We start from the raw sequence: 7,981 nt of genomic DNA, 5'->3' as shown, positions 1-7,981 counted from the left end.
GCGCGAAGCGCGAGCGAAATTTTTTTATATAAAGTCTATTACCAATTCTTCCCCTCACCTTTTTCTTGTTTCCTTTCGGGGTCGGGCCGGCCGTTACGAGGTTGTAAATTACACATCATGGGCATAATATCTCTGTCTTACTTTTCTTTCTGTTTTTCATCGTTTCGATGAAGTTAAAGAGTACAATTTTTGCAGGTTGCCAAAAAATTGGGGGGCCGGGGCCGGCTCGGCCCCCTCCTTCATCCGCGCCTGTATTGTTACCCATCTCTTTTGGAACCCACTAGATCTGGCGTGATTTTAAACGCTCTATAACTTACCTGAATTAATGAAGGAGAATAAGACCCGGATGAAAGCACAAAAATACATTTAACTTAGAAACACAATTAAGTAACAAAGAGTTCCTGGATGATAAAAAGCGGTTGTAGACGACGCTAAAACTGCATATAGTTATATAGATATTCCAGAGAGAAAAGGGAGAGAAGAAACAAATAAAAAAAATAAAAAGGAGCAAAAAAATATCTAAAATAAAGAGGGTGTAAATGAACGAACGAAATTTAGCAGTATCGCATCAAATATTGTTGTCATGAGAGTTAAGTTTTCGTTGTTTGATTGTTAAAGAGCTCCAGCCAAAACGTTTATCTAGGTGGGTTGGCAAAAAATAGATCATGATCTTGCAGGAAATGAAATATATGACGTAATGCATCAGATATAGATTTCGCAATGATTTTCCAGTCGGGTTTCCAAATCTTTGTCGTAGGGGTCTGATATCACGTTCTTCTGATCCAATCACGACCCTACATTACATCACGTGATATCCAATGTAACGGGCGTCAAATATTTACTTTACGCACGGCCCAGAAATTATTTCTATAAACAGAGATATCGAATCACTCTACGTTAAGCATTGAGACGCGCAACAGACATCCATTGTTAAAACGAAGAGACGTTGCAGATAGTAAGTGTGGCATTATTTTGATTTTTACAATTTTACATCTAAATGTATTTTTATGCTTATATTAATGTATGTATTTCAGTTTACCATGTTTACAAGAAATACAGTTGGACAAAAATACTAATAGCATTGAACTGAGTCGGTGCACTAATTGTCTTCCACAATGTTATTCTGCATTGCTTTTTTCGCATGTTTCAGTGTGGTCGTGTTTCAGTTATGATGTTGCGTTTAATAAGCAATCAGCAAGCAAAATGTCACTGGTAACATTTCATGTGCACTGAAAAAAAATATAAAAGATAATTAAAAAAATGAAAGACGGGATCTCAATGATAACAGATGAAGCTGATATACTAGAAGATGTAAACAATAACATAAATATTTAAGGAGAGACAAATCCTTATAGAGAGAGTGGTGAGAGTTGTTAGGAAAATATTTCATATAAGATATTATAATTTTGTTTTAGATATCGTAAGATTACATTATCAAGCGATCAATAATGATAGTACAACAAAAGTATTAATAATAATAATAATAATCCGCTTTTATATAGCGCTTAATACATCGGAACGACGTGTCTAAGCGCTTCACAGATATATTATTACCCTGGTCATCGGATTCAATCAGTCATTCCCGCACACAATGTGTGCACATCCTCCACTCCCTGGGGAGTATTCCAGTCAGTCGCCGGTGAGGCGCACACAGTACTGGACAAGCTACAATGACTTTCACATCCTACCGGGTACCCATTTAGCACCTGGGTCGAGAGTGGCAAAGTGTGGATTAACGCCTTGCCAAAGGACGCCAGACCGCGGTGGGATTCGAACACACGACCCTCTGTTTACAAGGCGAACGTCAGAACCACTACACCACGGCTCCTCCATTAAGATGCCTTAAGGATTACGCCGAAATGGCAGACAGTCAAGACTTATCACAGATTATCTAATACGTGTAGGCTGGGTATTTCCATCGTGACGTCAAAAAATTGCATACAATAACAATAAATAACGGTGGTCTATAGCCAGTCAATTCCAAGCTTCATATCAAGCAAACAATAGTTTGTTTGCCGTTATCATAAATCATATTTCATGACATTATCAACAATATTCAAGTCTGTCAGGTTTCATAGCATGATATTATTTTTACTTTTCTATTTCAGTTAACCAAACGGCAAATACCGAAGGCAGAAGACGAATATCGACTTGTGGTTCAAACATAGAAAAATAAACATAAGGTAAAAATATATTATACATCATAATCTAGCATTTCGTGATTTTTGTCTCGTCTCAAATGTTTCAAATAATCATCATTGAGACTTGAGAGGTCATGCTTATTGTGATGAATATGAAATTCAAGATATTCTTTTTTCTCAACACTCTAAAAACAGTGAGTAAAATTTTACCTAATATTGGGTGGGAAGGGAACATGCATGTGTCCTAGGTACAATTTTACCCCGTATTGGGCTATTTCAACGCAACGTTAAATTTACAAAATATTGGGTATCTTTTTACCCAACCAACATGCATGTTCCCATTTTACCCTACATTGGGTATATTTTTTGTTTAGAGTGAAGAAAAGATTATTTCTGATTGTTTTAATGATTGCGTCTTGTTTAGGTGATAGATACTGAGGAAAATGGATGTCTCCTTTATCTATATATGGGTAAAATTTACAAGTTAAAAGTTAATATTCATACACCTATTGCTTTACCGTATTCATTAGTAAACATGTTAGTTTTGTTTTAATTTAAACAGCATAATGGGAAGGAAACCGCAATCACAAGAAAGTACGGATGGGGAACAAGTCGGAGAGGAGGTAAAATCTTGTTTTATACTAATATATTTTCATCATCATCATTAGTAGTAATTAATATAATTGTAATCATTATAATTGCTAATATTACTATTATTATTGTGATTGTTATCATCATCGTTATGACTGTCTTTTGTTTTTTATGTCATTGTTATTATCATTATCAAAACATTGGTCATCGTCGTTATCAATATCTTCATTACTATTATTGTTTTCATTATCATTTTACTATTTGCCGCAGTAGTAGTAGTAGTAGTAGAAGTAGCATTCATATTATTGTTGCAATTTCTATATTTATTAATCACCATTTACTTTTGATTGTTTTTCAGGCGATGTTGAAGGCCCTCGAATCAGCGCTATTGGCCGTACTAGATGGAAGGATGCAAAAGCATGATTACTATTTCAAGTTCCGTACTGCTGGTTCCAACGAATATGTTAGTAAAATTACACTTTGTCCGCATATCATCTAAAATTGAAAATGGAAAAATTGAAAACCCTGAAGATTGATACTGATCGATTTTTTGAGGAATCGTACCTTGGTTTTTATACAGTATCTGCCTTGCGTTGTGAGGTCATACGTATGTTTTTGGTTAGTTTAAGTCAAATCAAACTCCTGAAATATTGTAATCGTATTACATAACTATGAATTATTTCTTTATCATACCATTTTAATTCTGTGTAGCAATAATGGTTGCTATGCGATCTACGGTAGCTTTTATTCGATTCGCATATTTGTAAAGCACAGGATCATTTGTAGTTGGTTGTGACATGACTATATCGAGGCAACATCACTAATCGAAACATGGCATTTTTATTCCTGAAAGGCTGGAAGCTGTGAAAGGAAATCACGTAGGAGTCGGGAACTCAGTAAAGAGGTTAGTAGATTCCTGGTTTCGGATGTTATTTCTTGCAATATTTTCAGAAATTTAAAAGGAAATTTAAATAATTGATTTCAATAGATCAGATGTAAACGGAATCACAGTTGTCAAAACATTTCAGAATGTTTATACGTTGTGGATATCTAAAGACATACATTTGTGTTGAAATATTTTTGAAAAGATGCATATCACATATATAAAAAGAGTATCACATAAAGAAACGGTAGTGGTGTTGTGGCTTAGTGGATACGTCTCCGGACGTCGAACCGGGGACGTTGAATCGGGGTTCAAATCCCACCGCAGCACTCCCGTCCTTTGGCAAGGCGATTATCTACATTTGTCATCCACCAAGGTGTAGTAAATAGGTACCCAGTAGAAAGGAAATCCTTGACTGCTCGAAAGTCCGATCTGGATTGCCGGGCTAATAGTATGCAGCGCTTAGAGAGAAACGTAATTTGATGTCTTATATTATTGTCATTATTTTCTGTGGTGCTTGTTTGGCAATATGGGTCCGTCGGTGTTATTCAAATACCTTTATTTTCATCATACAGATGTTTGAGATCGTTGAATCAGCATTTGAAGCAGTTGGAAACGGATCTTTAAAAGAAGAAGATTATTACTTTGAACTCACTACTCCTTATTTTCAGTACGAAGTAAGTAATCAAAATCGCTAATTTACATACATTATATCAAGTTACTTCATTTGAATGGAAGTTCATGCCATCTCTTTGTACCACCTAATATTTTACTCTTTCTCTTAAAAAGCAAATAAAATTATTATGTAAAAAAACAAACAAACATATGACCTACAAATTCTGGTATCTGCCGCCCCTCTTTTTCGCCTATTTCTGTCGTCATTTGTCGTTGGGTGCAACTATTATGTGTAACAATCCAGCTATTATCATTATAATAAGATGTATTTTTTGTTCTTTCTTTCTATCTTTTTTTCGTCTTATTATTATTATAATTATTAATAATATTATTGTTATTATCATTATTAATATAATGTTTATTATCTTCATCCTTTTCATATCAAAACATTGTCCTTTTTCCAATAGTCAGGCTGCTATCCACAGCAGCAGAATGATGAAACTACATATTGGGAGGATCCAGGATGTCCTGAGTTATTCACACCCTGGGTAAGTTTTTTTTTTGGCAAAATACGAATACCCGAATCAATCATGAGTATGGAATATTATTATTAGTGTTTATAATGATATACCATTACATTACTTAATATTGTTGCTAAAGATAACCTCTTTGGAATCGAAATGAAAGAACAAATCCTGCAAAACTCTGGCCTGACCAGTAAAATCATTTTTAGTTAAACCCCCAAAAGGCAAATTGCAAAGTAGATATGACTGAGTATCAGTATTAAGATGTAATTGCTGAAACGTGTATTAAAATAACATCAGGTCCATTGTATGACATGCGTGGATTTTTCCTTTGTATAATATGAATAACCACGAACACATATACCATGATGATTATTATACAGTATTACATCTGTTCATATGAGCCGCTGATCGAGGACTTCGTCAGATCGACAGATGTATCACCGTATCAGCTTGAATGGAAGATGGTAAGGTTATCATATGTAACATATAAAAACAAAATAATCACAATAATAATAATAATAATAACAGGTCCATTTATATAGCGCAGCTACTATGTGCATATACTCTACTGCGCTTTGATAATTGGTATCATATTATTACCCCGGCTGTAGCTGAGCCGCCATATTAATAGGCGCTAAAGCGTTCAAGGAAAAATCCTACCGGGTACCCATTCACCTCACCTTGGTCGACTGCAGCACAAAGTGAAGGAAATTACGCCATGGCTGGGATTCGAACCCACGACCCTCTGTTTCAAAGTCCGAAGACTTATCCACGGGGCTACAACGCTCCACAATACTGAACATATTAATAAGATCGGATGTTAACACGTATTTATGCCATTTTAGATTTGTGCTTATTCACAATATATTTATATTCAAAACAAAATAGATATTGAAATATATAACATCATACAGATGTTTGAGATCGTTGAATCAGCATTTGAAGCAGTTGCAAACGGATCTTTAAAAGAAGAAGATTATTACTTTGAACTCACTACTCCTTATTTTCAGTACGAAGTAAGTTGTCAAAATCGTTAATTTACATACATTATATCAAGTTACTTCATTTGAATGGAAGTTCATGCCATCTCTTTGTACCACCTAATATTTTACTCTTTCTCTTAAAAAGCAAATAAAATTATTATGTAAAAAAACAAACAAACATGTGACCTACAAATTCTGGTATCTGCCGCCCCTCTTTTTCGCCTATTTCTATCGTCATTTGTCGTTGGGTGCAACTATTATGTGTAACAATCCAGCTATTATCATTATAATAAGATGTATTTTTTGTTCTTTCTTTCTATCTTTTTTTCGTCTTATTATTATTATAATTATTAATAATATTATTGTTATTATCATTATTAATATAATGTTTATTATCTTCATCCTTTTCATATCAAAACATTGTCCTTTTTCCAATAGTCAGGCTGCTATCCACAGCAGCAGAATGATGAAACTACATATTGGGAGGATCCAGGATGTCCTGAGTTATTCACACCCTGGGTAAGTTTTTTTTTTGGCAAAATACGAATACCCGAATCAATCATGAGTATGGAATATTATTATTAGTGTTTATAATGATATACCATTACATTACTTAATATTGTTGCTAAAGATAACCTCTTTGGAATCGAAATGAAAGAACAAATCCTGCAAAACTCTGGCCTGACCAGTAAAATCATTTTTAGTTAAACCCCCAAAAGGCAAATTGCAAAGTAGATATGACTGAGTATCAGTATTAAGATGTAATTGCTGAAACGTGTATTAAAATAACATCAGGTCCATTGTATGACATGCGTGGATTTTTCCTTTGTATAATATGAATAACCACGAACACATATACCATGATGATTATTATACAGTATTACATCTGTTCATATGAGCCGCTGATCGAGGACTTCGTCAGATCGACAGATGTATCACCGTATCAGCTTGAATGGAAGATGGTAAGGTTATCATATGTAACATAAAAAAACAAAATAATCACAATAATAATAATAATAATAATAACAGGTCCATTTATATAGCGCAGCTACTATGTGCATATACTCTACTGCGCTTTGATAATTGGTATCATATTATTACCCCGGCTGTAGCTGAGCCGCCATATTAATAGGCGCTAAAGCGTTCAAGGAAAAATCCTACCGGTACCCATTCACCTCACCTTGGTCGACTGCAGCACAAAGTGAAGGAAATTACGCCATGGCTGGGATTCGAACCCACGACCCTCTGTTTCAAAGTCCGAAGACTTATCCACTGGGCTACAACGCTCCACAATACTGAACATATTAAGATCGGATGTTAACACGTATTTATGCCATTTTAGATTTGTGCTTATTCACAATATATTTATATTCAAAACAAAATAGATATTGAAAAAAGAGGTAACTATGACATACAAAGATTACTTTTTTATGCCATTTTAGATTTGTACTTATTCACAATATATTTATATTCAAAACAAAATAGATATTGAAAAAAGAGGTAACTATGTCATACAAAGATTGCTTTTTTGTATCAAGCAATAAAGTATTATGATATTATGAAAAATACTTTTAAAATATTAATTTTCATATCAAATACACAAGGATTTCAAATTATCGCTATACATTTATATTATTGCATCATGTTTGACTATAAAACGTCCAGATTAACTAGACTTTCCCATTCTACTTATCAGATTCCTCAGAAGTTTCACAGACCCGTGAACGACATGAACATCACATTGATGATGGACGACACACTTGTAAATCCCAGGGAAATGAGGGAGAAATCGCTGGACGATTCAACGTGGAATATGTCGAGAACGACAGTGAAATCAGTATAGCATAGGCCGAGCCAGGGGGCCGAGGGCCCGGGCCCCCCCCCCTATTGGCGTAGCAAAAAAAGAAATAAAGTGCTCTTTAAAAATTTCTGTGTTATGGTCTGAATATTGTCATTTTATGCTTGAGCTGCGTGCTCGCAAAATTTGATTTGTCAGGCTTTTCTTGTATTCCATAAAGTTCTCAAAATATCCCTATTCATGTCAGATTGTCAAAACGTATCAGCTGGCGCTGGACGCTAGCATTTTGATTAGTATATCCCAATATTAATTCTAAATCAAACTACTTTGATTACGTTTTATTGTCCGATTCGTGAGTGTGACTGTGACATAGAGGTTGTTCTGGTCTCGTTTTAGCGCAATATCACGTCATACATTTGGACATATTTGCCCTCTTTCTAAGC

At 34.7% G+C, this 7,981-nt stretch overlaps 1 long non-coding RNA gene across 1 annotated transcript; it reads left to right on the top strand.

Annotated features, from left to right (window-relative positions):
* Positions 1–3,585: 3,585 nt before the first annotated feature.
* Positions 3,586–4,737, top strand: LOC121412793. The gene is made up of 3 exons (XR_005969675.1): positions 3,586–3,636; positions 4,191–4,292; positions 4,698–4,737. It is a non-coding gene; the product is annotated as an uncharacterized LOC121412793 (long non-coding RNA).
* The last annotated feature ends 3,244 nt before the right edge of the window (positions 4,738–7,981 follow it).

The sequence above is a fragment of the Lytechinus variegatus genome, chromosome 4 (genome assembly GCF_018143015.1).
Source record: "Lytechinus variegatus isolate NC3 chromosome 4, Lvar_3.0, whole genome shotgun sequence".
NCBI lineage: Eukaryota > Metazoa > Echinodermata > Echinoidea > Temnopleuroida > Toxopneustidae > Lytechinus > Lytechinus variegatus.
The sequence above is the reverse complement of the archived record's forward strand: the minus strand, read 5'-3'. Positions and strand labels throughout refer to the sequence as shown.